This window comes from Sus scrofa, chromosome 8 (assembly GCF_054392235.1).
Source record: "Sus scrofa isolate SSC_HxYL_T2T_F1_AM1 chromosome 8, Sscrofa_HxYL_maternal_Yorkshire_Landrace_v2.0, whole genome shotgun sequence".
NCBI classification, from domain to species: domain Eukaryota; kingdom Metazoa; phylum Chordata; class Mammalia; order Artiodactyla; family Suidae; genus Sus; species Sus scrofa.
In genome coordinates, this window is record NC_139390.1 from 98,701,620 (window position 1) to 98,718,831 (window position 17,212).

Here is a 17,212-nt window from a genome sequence, read left to right on the forward strand (position 1 = left end):
TTTTCTCAAAAGTCCTTCATACATATCTGGATATGTAACATCTTTAATCTACTAATTGAATACTCATTTTTGCCTTTCAGTTTGAAGACTATTGATTTTCTCCTCATTTGGAAATCCTTCTCTGAGGCTTTTATTTCCCTCTTTTATTATCTTTCTGGTAATTTCAAAGTCCTTTTACATGAAAATGAACCCCTATATTCATTGGCCATGTCTCAACTTTCTCCTCCCCCCCCATGTATATATGTGAAATTTTCTTCTAGTTTTTCTTTTTCCCTATAAAAATTGTTCTAATACATCGAAGTATTTCCTCTTATTTGCTCATTTTTAAAATATTAGCCTTGGAGTTCCCGTCATGGCTCAGTGGTTAACGAATCTGACTAGGAACCATGAGGGTGCAGGTTTGATCCCTGCCCTTGCTCAGTGGGTTAAGGATCCGGTGTTGCCGTGAGCTCTGGTGTAGGTTGCAGACGTGGCTTGGATCCCGCGTTGCTGTGGCTCTGGCGTAGGCTGAAAGCTACAGCTCCGATTCGACCCCCTAGCCTGGGAACCTCCATATGCTGCAGGAGTGGCCCAAGAAATGACAAAAAGACAAAAAAATAAAAGTAAAAAAATTAAAAATAAATAAAAATATTAGCCTATATTTGAATAAAAGTCGATTATTAAAAAAATGTTAACTCCTTAGTATTTCAGAGGCTATTGATTTAGTTTTTAAAATTCTCCTCATTGAATTTCCTTGGTGACCCCATGGGCTAAGGATCCAAGATTATCACCGCTGTGGCTCTGGTTACTGCTGTGACATGGGTTTACTCCCTGGCCTGGGAATTTCTGCATGCTGCAGGCACATTCAAAAGTAAAAATAAAATAACATAAAATAAAATAAAATATTATTCTCCTCTTAAAATATCTTCTATCACTAATTTATCTACTTTCAACAATTTTATAAATCATTTTTCTTGAAATTTCAGTTTTGGTAATATTAAGTTTTCCTTAAAATCCGTTTATTTTTGGTGATAGGTCTTATTTATAGATAACTGAGGTGGATTTTGTTTAACATTAGGCAGGCATGTTTCCCCAGAAAACTTTTCCCTTAAATGGGAGGATGGAAGAAAAGCCCTGAATGTTCAAGCAGATATGCTGACTAAAGGGGGTTTTTTTTGTTTGTTTTTCGTGATTGTTGGTTTTAACTATAAGTGTGTGGGTAGATAACAGTGTACATAAGTTCTACCTACACACATAGGTAAGTTCTACCTATATTATTCAACATACCCAATCCAATCTCAAAAACTGGGCTTTTCTCTGGGGCTTCAACTATCCTATTAAGTGTTCTTTAGTCTTCTCAGTATATAATGTGATAGAACATTTGTATTAACTTCTTAAGCATTGTACTTCGCGTGATACTATCTTTGATTTAGAAATTTCTTTCCTAAAAATCTTCAATAAATTAGGAACAATGAAAATGAGACCCACTATTGCTGCAGTATGAGTTACATAAAAGCTACCTTTTGATATTCATTAATTCACCTTCTCATTTATTCTACTAAATTAATATTCCTTTTCTGGTTTGGTACTGAAAAGTGGTGCAGGGGTTGAGGAAGGGATATTCCTTTGAGTGAGCAAGAGTCTGTATAGAAGTTTAGAAAAATCTATGAACTAATATAAAAATAATTATAGATTTTTTTAAATGATTCTGATGAGAGTGACACTCTGATAGTTGTGACTGATTATCTGAAAACACTGGGAAACAGCGTTCCAATGGCGTACTTATAAGAATGTTGTAACATTGATGTTATATCAAATTGTCAGGAATCTTGTTTGATTATAGGAGATCCACCCTATTTTAGGCTTTGAACAATGTTCTATTAACATTTAGAATTTATAGATAAATAGATAATCAATTAATTTAATTTGATTATCCTTTAGCTTCTTATAGTGATCAGTTTACATTCATATGCTTTACTTTTTCAACATTATAATTATCTGTTAAAAGAGTCATTTTCTTTTCTTTTTTTTTTTTTTTTTTTTGTCTTTTTGCTATTTCTTGGGCCGCTCCCACGGCATATGGAGGTTCCCAGGCTAGGGGTCGAATCAGAGCTGTAGCCACCAGCCTACGCCAGAGCCACAGCAACGCGGGATCCAAGCCACGTCTGCAGCCTACACCACAGCTCACGGCAACGCCGGATCGTTAACCCACTGAGCAAGGGCAGGGACCGAACCCACAACCTCATGGTTCCTAGTCGGATTCGTTAACCACTGCACCACGACGGGAACTCCAAAAGAGTCATTTTCTCATCACTGTCGTATAGGATTTTCAAGTAATTAGTGGGAAAAACCTATTTTCTTTTTTTCTTTTCTTTTTTTTTTTTTTTTTTTTTTATGGCCACACTCAAAACACATGGAAGCTCCCAGGCTAGAGGTCGAATCAGAACTGTAGCTGCCAGCCTATGCCACAGGCACAGCAATGCCAGATCAGACCTATGTCTGTAACTCATTGTAGTTTTGATTTGCAGTTCTCTAATAATTAGTGATGTTGAGTATCTTATTGTGCCTATTGGCCATCCGTATGTATTCTTTGTGAAAATGTCTGTTTAGGACTTTTGCCCCTTTTTTTTTTTTTTTTTTTTTGATTGGTTTTAATTTTTTTTTAACAATGAGTTGAATGAGCTGTTTATATATTTTGGGTATTAATCCCTTGTTGATCACACCACTTGCAAATATTTTCCCCCATTCCATAGGTTGTCAAAAAATTATAGATTTGTAAGTGTTACTTGTGTAATTTGGTCTTTTTAATCTCTAACCTTACCAGTTCAGTTGCTGGTACTGATTATCTCATCTACATTACAATAAGGATTATGTGAAACTGTAAATTGTAATATTTAGCATCAAATTGATGATGTTTAGAAATATTTTTATTCATTTTCAATAGCTAAGAAAAGTAATTTCAATATTATGAAGTTGATGCCAAACATCTAAACATGGACCATGTTTTTAACAAAGTAAATAAAAGTTTGAAAAAAATAGTGTATACCTTTTCTATGAAGTTTATCTGATAAGATACGTAGTATTTTAAAAATTTGTACGTGATATTTATGTTGTTCTTTTTAGTTGGTGTTAAACATTTATTTGTAAGTTGGGAGAATATGCTTGATGTGATTCAGAACTTTGGCTATTAGATTAATAGGATTTCCTGAGTAGAGTTAGCAATCAGGTGTTCAGTCTCTTAATATTTTGTCAGGACAGTCTGTTTATTTTATAGTAAAATAGCCAAGTGTGAATAATAGGGACATTAAATATATTGGATATAAATAAAGGGAAGGTAAATTTTAGAAGACAACAAATATGGGTACTATTGAAGTAGAGTTTACCATAAAGTATATGTCATAATATATTATTTAAATTTGTGAGTTTCCTGTAGAGTCAGTAGTTCCTATACAACTAATTTTTACTTTAACATAGACAAATTAAATTTTCTTTGTTGTGTAAATTTCCTTTTTCCTTGATTCCAAATTAATTCCCTTAGGGAGCTGGTTCATTTTGCTGAGAGGAAGAATGATTCACCGCCTTCTTTTTTCCTCTTTGAAATAGATTAATGTAAAAATCCACTTTTCGTCTAGTCACTGCTGATTTCACATAGGAAAGCTTTAAATATATGAAAAATTCATGTTTTGGATCCCACGTTGCTATAACTGTGGTATAGGCTGTGGAGTAGGCTGGCAGCTGTAGCTCCAATTCAACCCCTAGCCTGGAAACTTCCATATGTTGTATGTACAAAAAAAAGGAATGAATAAATAAATAAATTAGTTAATAAATATTCAGAAAATTTTGAAGGCTTATTAAGAATAAAGAAGTTTGTATTAAAACAGCTAAATATACACAACTTTTAACTAAGTTGGTTTTGACATTAAATAGGCATTATCACATGAACAATTAAGTGGCATATAAAATCTTTAAATATTTATTGAAATCAAAATTGTGATTTGTTTTTTCCTTATTATAGTAAATAATAATTTGTTCTATAACCTTTATGAAAATTTATGTAGATAATATACTTCGTCTATGCTGCTGAAGAAACTATCTGTGGGATATATTTCAAAAGAATATGCTCTGAAAACTAGCATTTGGACATTATCACCATTATCTCCTCTACTGAGGAGTTAGAAAGTTAGGAGTGACAATTTTTATATTGCTGTTCACATTTTATTTGTACTTGATTTTGAAAATAGAATAACTTAAAGTGAGACACAGGGTATAATAAAATTGAGTTAGAAGGAATTCCGTTTTGTTAGCATCAGTAAAGATAGTTGCTTCTCCTGTGTGCATCTCTAGAACACATAACAAGGTTATTCTCCAGATCAAGAATTTCAGTGACTTGATGGGCTTCGAATTCAAACACCATGTTTAATGTATATGAGTGTGTAGCTTTATAACTTATTATAGATTTTTTTCAGTCTAATTTCAATTTGCTAACCCTATTCATTTCTCTTTGTTTCTGTTTTCATATAATAAAATACCATATGGCACCCATCTGATCCAAATGTAGCAATTTTAACCCTTTCGAACAAATGAATCAAAGACCTCAACAAACAAAACCTAAGTTGCTTATCCTTACATCTTTACTTCATGCATTAATTTACTTAATATCTTTTAGTTATGTGAACCCTTTAAATTGAATTGGAGAACTTGAATTAACTTGAATATGGAATAAGGTAATGTTTTCTTGGTTTTGTTTTTTTTTTTCTTTCTTGGGAACTCTGTGAATTAATTATATAAATACATAGCAAATTTGAAACTGAAAGTCACAAACCATGACTTGTAATCCAGACATACTTTTTCCAGCTCCAATAGTATAGGAGCATATTTTATTTTGAAATTAAGATCAGTAATTCTACAATACAATAAATAACTCCTGTTTTCTGCTTATTCATACAGCGGTGTGAGGCGTTCTAGATGGTCATATGAAAATTACTTCACAACTTTTTTTTAATCATTTATTTATATATATATATTTTTTTTTCTAGTGTACATCAGGGTGGCCCAGTTATACATACATGTATACTTTTTACTCACATTACGTGTTCCATCGTAAGTGACTAGACAGATCCCAGTGCTAAACAAAAGGATCTCATTGCTAATCCATCCCGAAGGCAACATTCTGCATCTGTTTACCCCAGGCTCTCCAACCATCCCACTCCCTCCTCTTTCCCCTTGGCAACTTCAAGTCAATTCTGCAAGTCCATGATTTTCTTTTCTATGGAAAGGTTCATTTGTGCCATATATTAGATTCCAGACATAAGTAGTATCATATGGTATTTGGCTTTCTCGTTCTGACATACTTCACTCAGTATAAGAGTCTCTAGTTCCATCCATGTTGCTGCCAATGGCATTATTTCATTCTTTTTATGGCTGAGTAGTATTCCATTGTTTGTATATACCACATTGCCCTAATCCAATCATCTGTCTATGGACATTTGGGTTGTTTGAAGCTCTTGGCTATTGAGAATAGAGCTTCAGTGAACATGCGGGTGCACGTGTCTTTTCCAAGGAAAGTTTTGTCAAGACATATGCCCAAGGGTGGGATTGCTGGGTCATATGGTAGTTCTTTGTATAGATTTCTAAGGTGTCTCCATACTGATCTCCATAGTGGTTGTACCAACTTACATTCTCACCAACAGTGCAGGAGGCTTCCCTTTTCTCCGTACCCCTCCAACATTTGTCATTCGTGGACTTATTAATGATGGCCTCTCTGACTGGTGTGAGGTGGTATCTCATGGTAGTTTTGATTTGCATTTCTCTAATAATCAGGGATGTTGAGAACATTGTTTCATGTGCTTGTTGGCCATCTGTATATCTTCCTTGGAGAAATGTCTCTTCAGTCTTTTGCCCATCTTTCAATTGGGTGATTGGCTTTTTGGCTGTTGAGTTGTGTAAGTTCCTATGTTTTAGAGATCAGGCCCATGTCAGCTGCATCATTGGAAACTATTTTCTCCCATTCTGGAAGTTGTCTTTTTGTTTTCTTTTTGGTTTCCTTTGCTGTGCAAAAGCTTTTCAATTTGATTAGGTCCCACTGGTTTATTTTTGCTCTAATTTCTGTTGCTTTGGGAGACTGACCTGCGAAAACATTTGTAAGGTTGATGTCAGAGAGTGTTTTGCCTATGTTCTCTTCTAGGAGTTTGATGGTGTCTTGTCTTATATTTAAGTCTTTCAGCCATTTTGAGTTTATTTTTGTGCATGGTGTGAGGCTGTGTTCCAGTTTCATTGGTTTGCATGCAGCTGTCCAGGTTTCCCAGAAATTCTTGCTGAAAAGACTGTCTTTTTCCCATCTTATGTTCTTGCCTCCTTTGTCAAAGACTAATTGACCAAATCTTTGACCACACGTGTCTGGGTTTATATCTTGGTTTTCTCTTCTGTTCCCTTGGTCTGTATGTGTGTTTTGGTACAAGCACCACACTGTCTTGATGACTGTGGCTTTGTAATATTGCCTGAAGTCTGAGAGAGAGATGCCTCCTGCTTGGTTTTTTGTTCTTCAGGATTGCTCTGACAATTCTGGGTCTTTTGTGGTTCCATAGAAATGTTTGGATTGTTTGTTCTAGTTCTGTGAAAAATGTCATGGGTAATTTGATAGGGATTGCATTGAATGTGTAGATTGCTTTGGGTAGTATGGCCATTTTCACAATGTTAATTTTTCCAACCCAGGAGAATGGAATATCTTTCCATTTCTTTACATATTCTTTAATATCCTTGATTCGTGTTTTATAGTTCTTGGCATATAAGTGCTTTACTTGGTCAGGTGTCTTCCCAGGTATTTGATTTTTTGGGGGTACAATTTTAAAAGGTATTGTATTTTTGTATTCCTTTTCTAAGATGTCATTGTTAGTATACAGGAAATGTAACTGATTTCTGAAAGTTAATAAAATTATTGCTAAATCAATTCATAAAAGCATTACACTCTACAACCTTTTGTGAATTTAAACCTCAGGCATTTAATTTTTCCCAGTCTGGAAGCTAGAAATCCAACATCAAGTGTCAGTAGGACCATGTTTCCTCTGATAGCTCTAGGAAAGAATCCTTCCTTTCTTCTTCCTAGCTTCTGATGGATTCTACAACCCATAGTGTTTCTTAGCTTGTAACTGCATCACTCCAGTCTCAGCCTCTGTTATCAGAGGATCTTCTTGCCTCTGTATGTCTTTTTGTATATTCCCTCTCTTCTCCTTGTAAGGACTTCAGTCACCGGATTTAGATCCCATCGTAATATACCATGACTCCATTTAACTAATTATCTCTACAAAAACCCTGCTTCCAAATAAGGTTATATTTTTGGGGTTCTGGTTAGATGTGAATCTTTGGAGGATACTATTCAATACACCATAATAGCCAATTAAAATATTTGGATACATGCATTATATTTGTAGATAAGAGGAATAATGTAAACTGAGCAGAAGCTTATAAACTGATGATAGAGATGGATGAAATGGAAAATAAATCTAAATTTAGTACTAATTTCATTCTTGGGAAAACCTTTGCTCTCCCAGCCTGGGGTTACTGAGAAGAGGGTGCCTTTGTATTGCCACATTGCTGACTTGACTGATAATTCTGTAGTTATCCTGCCAGCTCCAGCTTTCTGTGTGATCTGAGGTGGTTCCCAGCTAGTGGCAACAAGCAGGTCATTCAGAAGGTTATGATCTCTCCTTTAGTGCAATAAACCTCAGGGAAGCCATAAACATTGGAGCAGATGTTTACCACAATCTGAAGAATGTCATCAAGAAAAAATATGAAAAATGCCTCCAATATGGGGGATTAAGGATAGTTTGCTCTCAAAGAATAAAGAAGCCCTAGAACTACTGAAGAATGTGATCAGGACAGCTGGATACACAGATAAGGTGGTCACTAGCATGACTTGGCTCCTCTGAGTTCTTCAGGTCGATGAAGTATGACCTGGACTTCAAATCACCCAGTAATCTCAGCAGATACATAACATCTAACCAACTGGCAGACCTGTATAAATCCTTCATCAAGGACTGTTTAGTGGTGTCTATCAAAGGCCTTTTTGACCAAGATAACTGGGAAGCTTGAGAGAATTTCACTGCAAGTACAAGGAAATAATCACTCAGTGACCAGCCTGAAGCAGATATCCAAGGCTGTGGATGAGAAATCATGCAACTACCTCCTGTTTAATGTGTACCAGATTGGCTCCACAGCCAAGTCTCCTTGGGTGTACAAGCTGGCCCAGGCCTATGGATGAGGCTTATGTTATTTCATAATTCTGGGGAAACCAACGATATCTTTATCTCCTACCTGGTGGTGGACCTCTGGATTAGAAAGATCAAGACTGATGCAGATTGCCTATCCCAGTGCTTGGCCAAATGCAACCAGAGCTTCAGAATTGAAGAGGAACTGGTAGCAAGTATAAAATTACTAGCAAGAACTTCAGAAACCCAGTAGGCAAGTAAGCTCTGGGCAGGTGAGCTCCTGAGCCCTTCAGTCACTAGTTGGCTGGTTAGACCCCTGTTCCTGAATTTGCACAGATAGTTCAACATCTCACTTGATACTTGCAGGGACTTCTGATAGTCAGCTCCCTTTTGTCATCCCTGTGATGTTGTCTCACTGCTTCCTTAGAACAGTTTTGGAAGTCAAGTTGACCATCTGAAACCCCGTCGGAAAGCCTGGCTCTGTAATCATGTGATTGACCCAAATCATTGGTTTTCTTATCTCTCATGCCACTAATTGTCTTGAGCCATAAGTATCTGTAGTGTAACCTTCGAATGGCCCACAGGCAAGATCCTTAGCAGTTTTGTGTGCCAAAAAAAAAAGGCCACAGTGGCTAGTAAAAATAAATTATCAGAAAAAAAAATTTAATATACTGGAAAATTTTTTCAGATCCCTTCTTTTTTATAACATTATAATATGTTCTTTTTGATGAACAAAGAAAAATTCAAGTAAACAATTTTTACAAATTACTGAGAAAAGTCAAATTATGTTTGGGGATATAATGATTTCATGCACAACTGTGAGATCTTAATTTTTGTTCTTTTTATTTTTATTATGATTTATATATATATAGTATATAGAGCATAATCATATGACCTCAGGATTTTCTCACAAATGTCTCTGTAATCACAAACATGTTAAGAATAGAACCTTGCTAGCTTTCTAGAAGTCCCTCTCAGGTCCCTTCCAATCACAGACCCCTCTTTCTTTCCCTAAAATAAACACTATCTTGAATTCTAATGTAACCAATGGCTGCTCGCTGCTCATAGCCAATAAAAATCAAGAAGCAAGTGTCAGTGGAAAGGAAAGGTGCTTTAATCAGAAAATCTGGGGAGATGGTGGACTTGTGTTCAGAGACCAGCTCCAAAGATTCTTCCCCACCACCAGAGTTTTTAAAGGGGAAAATGGGTGTGTAAGGGAAAGAATCTCAGTGAATTATTCAGGCCAGAGTTTGGGTTTGCATCATTTTCCATTGCATGCGGACTGACTGACTCTTTAAGATGTCTTGCTTGTGTGATCCTTCAGGATTGCTAAGGGTACTTTTGGGGGTAGAACGCTAGTCATTTTTAAACTCCTTAATTCCCCATTCTTCTTATCTAGGAAAAGAATGAACAGGTTAGGCAGGCTGTGTTGTGCATTCAGGAGAGCGTAAGTTGGGGCTTAATTTCAATCTCTTAGAAAGATCTCATTCCTATAATTAGGTTCTTTTAAAGTTAGAGCGGAACAGAAATGAAAAACAGGAAAGAGGGAAAAGACCTGCTTCCACTAACACAATACGGTAGTTTTGGCTGCTTTGTATCTTCTCTTCATGGAATCAAGTAGCATATACTTATTTGGATCTTCATTTACTTGACATAATTTTTGTGTGATTCATCCTTATTATTGAATGGATACTTTAGTTCATATATTTTCATGCGTATATAATGTCTCATTTATAAATATGCTAAAATTTAGATATCCCTTGAACTGTTAAAGGAGATTTTTTTTTAATTTAAGCTATTATGAAGAGTTTTTTAAAACATTTTTTATAAATCTTGAACATGAAGCCATCATGAAAGTGCGTGTATTTCTGTTGTCCTAGGATTTAATTAATTAATTAAACTCTATTGCCAACTCTAACACAAATCCTAGGAGTCCAGGAATGCCAAAAGTGGGGAGATTTTGTACAATGAATTAGGACTTAGAAAATCTACTCCCTAGGAGTTAAAGTGAATGGAAAACAAAACGAAACAAAAGCATAGCCCTCAAAGGGACTGTAGCTGAGCTCTGAAATACCTCCACCCTTAAAATTAGCTTAATAAAACTAATTGATCAAAATTATCTACATAATTATTAGTGTAAGCATAATTGACCAATCAACTCAGGTTAAACTTAATCCTATAGATAGGCCTGCATAAATAAGTAAAGCTATATCACATGTATATTAATTGTAACATTGCTAAAATACCAAATAATAAAACCCAAAACCAAACAGTAACAGCAAAACAGAAAACAATAAAAATGTTCTGTCCTTAGGTGTCCTAGTGCTTACTGCTTTCTTGTAGTGAAAGGAAAAGCCATAATAGCAGGCTTGGTAAATATGCCTCAGCCCAACAAAATGAACTTCCTCTCACTGAGCCTGTAACAGGTGTTGTGACTGCTGAATGCCCAACCAATTAGCAGTAGAGACTAAAGTTAAGCCCTTAGTAAGGCACCATCCTTTGAACAGCTTAGCTAACCAGTGAGTGATAGGTTCATTGCACTGGATCCTTTCCACCTTCAAAGGGTAGATAATTTAAATCTGTACGGGACTGATGCATATTCTCAGTGATGAAGATGATGTTAAATTTCCCCTCAGCATGACTAAATTTTAGATAGGTTTCTTCTATCTATAGACTCCTGCCCTGCCAGAAATTTTCTTAGAGCATCTCCTTCAGAAAACTTTCAGGTGTAAATAAATGTTTGTTCCTTTGAAATATATGTAAATCTTCTCCTAACCTCTTGCCAGTTTTATAGCTTAGAAAAAGTCATTCTTAAGAACCTGGGAACCACCTCTTTGAAATGGAAACATCGGAGGAAATAACACCCCTATATCATAGTCTCTCAGGAAGGGTAAGAGCCTAACTTCAATGGGCAAGAATTAGCAACACAAAGAGCCTAATTACAGAGAAAAAGATTTGCAAACTCAGGAAAGACTCCAATTCTGGGCACGTACAATTGAGAAACCCCACCCGCAAAGTCCTCCAATACTTTTTCACTAGCTCATCCCAATGCTTAAAAACTGTCCCATCTTTTTTTTCAGTGGAATTTAATTTAATCTCCTTTCCGATTGCAATAGTCTTGGATAAGGTCTTTTTGCCCTATTGAACTTTGTGCAATTTCTGCTCTGAGAGTGCCTTGGCTAGCAAATCTACTCTTGGGCTAACAAATTGGTTTATTGTAATAGGATTATGAACAGTGCCTTAAAAAAAAAAATCTTAGTGTGGTGAAGATGGTGCAAGAATGAGCTCAATTTCCATGAAATTCTTTTAATCTAATACTCTTAATATTCCCAGATGATAGAATGCCTCTGTCTGAGTGCTCTCTCACCTTTGTTCCCCGTGACACAATTGATTTTTTTTTGCTTCATTAAGCAAGTTTTGGCCTTCTGCACTAGAGGTCCTGGTTCTGAGTGGAGGGACATGTTTACACAAGAACATATTAAGGATTCCACTAAACTTAAAATTAATTGACTCAACTAAGTTATTTTGAGTCCCTTATGCCAGTAAAATAAGGAACAGAAAAGGAGTTACTATACTAACAAGAATAACTAACTGATCTTAATTATCATGAGGCGGTGGAGCGGCTACTGTGTAATGGGGACGGGAGGAAGTATGTCTGGAGTTAGGACCATTCTCTAGGATATCTCTTAGTTTTTCTGTTGAATCAGAACCTTTTATGGCAGTTGTAGGAAACACAGTGTGACAAAGGCATGGTAACCAAAGGATTGAAACTCTCAGACATGGAAGCCTGATTTATCACACTAGGCAAGCTGAAATGCTGACTTAAGTTGAGGAATATCTAGTACGAGAGGTGGAAGAGGAATATAAAGAATATCAGCTGTATTCAGCTTTAGGACCAACTATAGCAGCAGGACTGCTTACTAGCCATCATCTGTTATTGCTCTTTTTTTTTTTTTTTTTTTTTTTAATTGCAACCAACCTTTAAGAAGCAGTGACATTAGCAGAATTGTGTATTTAATGTGGGGCCTGAGGAAGACCTGAACAATGTAAAAGGAGGACATTTATTGCCATGTCCTTCCCAATACTGCAGGTAGTTCTGTATATTATGGCTAGTCTCCAAGTGTCAGTCTCTGCATCCTGGTACCTTAGATCTCTTTCTGGAAGCACAGAAGGCAGTTCTCTGTGCACTCTTAGTGCTGCAAATGATCAGAGGATTCACAACACCCTGGGATTTCTTGGGTAAATATACAACTCCCTTGCTTCTCAAGTAAGACATTTTTAGTGTGATTTTATACACTTTTTAGAGTTTTCCCAGTGGATTAAATTCCATTAGCCCATCATGGTAACTGACAGAAATGCATCTTTCATGACTACATTTCTTCCCTATGGTTTTCTCATATCTCCACTAGTGAATTTGTTCTCCAAAATAATTATTTGTAATCAAGTTTTTAAATCTTAGTATCTGTTTCTTGGCAAAAAGAAACACGCACAAAATCACACACACACACACAATATGACTTCTGACGATTGTGTAAGAAGGGAGTAATTTCTAAATCCTCTGATTATACACAAAGGTAGTCAACTGTATAATTTTTTAAAGATCCTGATAGAATGATATTTCTAGATCAAATTGAATTTTCTAGTCTATTTTATTTCATGAATATGTTTGTAATGAATGTGGATTTAAACTGTACAAAAATTATTTCCTACATAATTATCAAGCTTTTGTGATAAAAGTTATCTTGATTACTTCCTTTATTTTAGTTGCTGAGATACATTTCTCAAATTTCATTCCTTAAAAGCAAAATCAACTGGGAGTTCCCATCATGACTCAAGGGTAACAAACCTGACTAGAATCCATGAGGATGCGTGTTCAATCCCTGGCATCGCTCAGAGGGTTAAGGATCTGGCATTGCCCTGAACTGTTGTGTAGGTTGCAGTCACAGCTCGGATCCCCTGTTGCTCTGGCTGTGATGTAGGCCAGCAGCTGCACCGCCAATTGAACCGCTAGCCTGGGAACTTTCATATGCCACAGGTGTGACCCTAAAAAGCAAAACAAAACAAAAAATAATAATAATATTAACTGAAGTTTCTGCTATAGCACAATAAGTTAAAGATCCAGCATTGTCTCTGAGGTGTTGTGGGTTCAATCCCTGGCCCAGTGTAGTGATTTAAGGATCTGGCATTGCTCCACCTGTGGCATAGGTCACAGGTGTGGCTTGTATTCTATCCCAGGCCCAGAAACTTCCATATGCCGTGGGTGTGGCTAGAAAAGAAAAATGAAAGTATTGACAAAGTAGTTAAGTCTCTAGTCAATTGTGTAGGGTCAAGAGTATGTCTTGGAATTACATTAAAAAAAATTTTAAGTATGAGATTTATGACTTATTGCATTCTAACTGATACAAGCTAGAATTTGTAGTTCAAACCTGAATAAAATAAACAGCACAACTTGTTATTGAGAAACACTGATGGAAAATGGTGTACGGTTTTGTAATGATAATGTTTTTGTTGTGTTCTTTATCAAGGTGAAAATAAAATGCACTTCACTAAGTTTATTAAGTTCCTGACTTTCATAATAAATTTCTTAATATATAATATGGCCATTAGACATGAGACTGTTTTAACCTAAATTAAAATGTATTTACTTTGACCATATTATCATCTATGTAGCTTGTCCACTTTAATGATTAAGGAAGTTCAAAAGAATGCATCAACTATTTTTAATATAGTGTTTGTATTTTATGCATACAAACTTGGAGTGATTATTATAATTGTTAACTTAAAAAATGATACTCAAAGCCAAGATATACCCAAAGTTAAAACTATCTGAATTCTGACTGACATAAACCAAATAAAATATGTATGTATTTCTACGTATTTATTTTATTGCTTGTATTTTCCAAATAAAAAAGTATTTCCCAATACAAAATAATTCCACAATGATATTATGTCTCAGGAAAGTTTAGATATTGACTGTCCCATGATTAGATTCATAAAAATCACATAATCACTGCCATATTTAATGCATAATGAAACAGTTGTTATTTTAGACCCCTTTTCTCTTGAGTTTAAAACTCTCCAAATTAAATGTTTCCAAATGTCTAGTAGCAGGGATATGCCTGTTTGATAGAATGGATATAAGGAATATTTATTATAGGTCTATAGAATTATATTGTTCATGAAATGCTATCCTAGAAAAAATATATATTCACTTTATATAAACAGACCTTTTAAAAAATAATAGGAATCTGGTTTTCTTAAGTATTAGTATAATTTTTAACAAGTCCCAGAGACCAAATGGATAACTCTGTCTTGGTCCTTATGTACTTTTTTCCTCATGACCTTCAGAGACCTCCTTGATTATTAGCATAACATTTTCTCACCTCTTAGGTCTCTGTACGTGCTTCAGTAGCCTCATTTGCATTTGGCTTACTCATCAGCAATACTGCAGAACTTATTTCATAGAAGAAGACAAGCTGTATATGGACAGCAAAATTAAGCAATCAAGACTTACACTTTTTTTAATGTATCTATTTTCATTCCTATCAACATCCTTCTGGCCCCTAGCTCTATTCCTTTATTTATTGTTTATGTTAGCCTACATTTCACCTCTTATTTTTATTCCTTTTTCTTTTTAAAATGGAACTAAAATTCAAAATCTCTTTTATCTTATTTGCTTTATTTTAAAGTCCTTTGTTCCATCATAACAATATTTACTCATCCTAACATTATTTACCTACAGACAGCCTATTGTCTGAATTATTTTTGCTAACATCTTAGAATGGCTGTATGTCAGATAGGCTTATCGAGGCACCAGAGTAGGGTATAACTGAATACTAATTATACTTGGGAAAGATGATACAATTTGTTTACTAGGGCTGCAGACACTTGAGGGTGCTGTGTAAAGTTAGAGCATTGATGTTCAAATCATTTCAAATAACTTCAGACTGCCTTCTGGCAGTCGTTTTCTTTTTTGTCCTTCACAGAAGTTTTAATTGGGTGGATCAAAGTTACTTCTCAAATCATAAACAAGGAAAAAAATGAAAAAGTCAGCATGAATCTCTACATAAACAAGGGCAGAATGATTCAAATTAGAAGGGAGAAAAAGAACTAAAAGATGCAGTTTAGATTAAAAATAATTTTAATGTAATCGAATTAAGATATGCACATATACTTTAAAAGCTGTCTAATGAAAGTGCATCTAAAAGCAGATCCTGAATCACAGCAGGGTCATTAGTACAATAGAGAAGTCAATGAGAAAAATAATAATAACTGTAAATCCAAGTTTATGGTGGGTCTAAAGAAGTATTTCTTTCATGTAAATGAGGTTAAACTGCTTTTTAAGATAGTGGGCAATGGCTTAGGGAAAGCTCATTAAGCTGTTTCTTTTTTTTTTTTTCCTGTGTCCCTGCCTCAGTTGGATGACAATTTAATTATAAAGATCATGATTTATGAAATCAATAGATATACATTGAAAATATATTTGCATCTTTTAAAGTGTTATTTGTATAACCAATTGGATAGATGATGTTAAATACATAGAGAATATTTAATAGATTTGTAGATATATATATACCTTTGTAAAATTTCAGCAAAGACTATATTTTATGTTCTAGAAAATAAGGAAGTATAGGGATAACAAGAGGGCAGTTACTATTACGTCTTCTATAGTTTTTCAGTTGAACCTGGTGTTCTATCACTTTCTTTTACAAAGTGATGGCTAATCTGCATGAATTGAATTCTGATGATCAAATATTTTCATAAATACTTGCAGGAGTGTTTCACAGTGATTTTGAATACCACAGACCAAAAGATAATGTAACATGTTTTAAAAGTAAGTGTTGAATTCTGATACAACACAGCATCTGTATTGTTCTGGCATTTGAGAGGTTACCTTAGATATTATGGCATATGATCTTCTCAAATAAATCATTTGTCATCAGGTCTGTTTTGCATACTTCTTTTTGAATATTTCAGTTTTCATGTGTAAAATAGGCAGGTGTAATATATAAATAATAAAACTAGAGACATTAAAAGCCCAAGCATTCCTATTTGTCTAGTGGAAGAAAATATAAATTGTTATTGAAAAGAAGTTTTAGCCATGTCTATAAAATTCCAGAAAAACAACTAAGTCACCTTTGAAAAAAAAAAAAGGCTTTATTTAATTATCATGATATAAAATTTAAAAAAATTGAAATTTCATTTATATTTAGCTGATTAATACATCTTTATCACTTACTTATGAACTCTGCTTCAAGACTGAGCCACAATGCATACTTGTTTTCTTATGGTTTATTTTATTTTATTTCATTTTCCCTCACTTGAAATGATAGATGATAGAGAAACAATGAAATTAGGCCTGGGAAGGTATTGTTTTGCAAAAACAAAGCAAAACAAAAACATAATCAGTACATTTAGATGTGGTGAACTTAATATATTCTTCTGACTTGAAAATTGAGATTATTTACCTTTCAAATGAACTTAGTCATTACTACCTGTCAGTAATTCCTTAAAAACAAGTGGAGCTCTGGCAGGAGAATGCATCACTAAAAAAATACTTGGTCATACTTTTAAGAATATTTTTGAAAAATGCAGCCTAGAGAAAAGTACTTGCAGAATAAGATGCATATATGTTATTTTTTTCTCTTTAAAACAAGAAATACAATAAATAAAAATATTTCATGCTAGTAATAAAAGAAAGGGGAATAGAGAAGTTAAGAAAAAAGGAAAAGCACACATCAGATATTTTCCAAGATAAACATATTAGGCCAAAAAGCAAGTGGCTTTTTAAAATAAATTATAAGAGATTAAAATAATATAAAATATATTTTCTGATCACAGTGGAATAGAACTAGAAATTCACAGAAAAAAGAAAACTGGAGAATTCACATATATGTGGAAATCAAACAACACATTCTTAACCAACAAATGGGTTAAAGAAGAAAGTATGAGGAAAACTATATAATAAATTGAAACAAATGAAAATGAAAACACAACATATAAACATGTATGGGATGCAGTAAAAGCAA

At 34.5% G+C, this 17,212-nt stretch overlaps 1 long non-coding RNA gene and 1 pseudogene across 1 annotated transcript in view; both read left to right on the forward strand.

Annotated features, from left to right (window-relative positions):
• Nucleotides 1-17,212, forward strand: part of LOC110262158 (uncharacterized) — a 439,288-nt gene that overhangs the window by 299,877 nt on the left and 122,199 nt on the right. The window lies entirely within an intron of this gene.
• On the forward strand, nucleotides 7,448-8,444 carry LOC100515154 (alpha-enolase pseudogene; annotated as a pseudogene).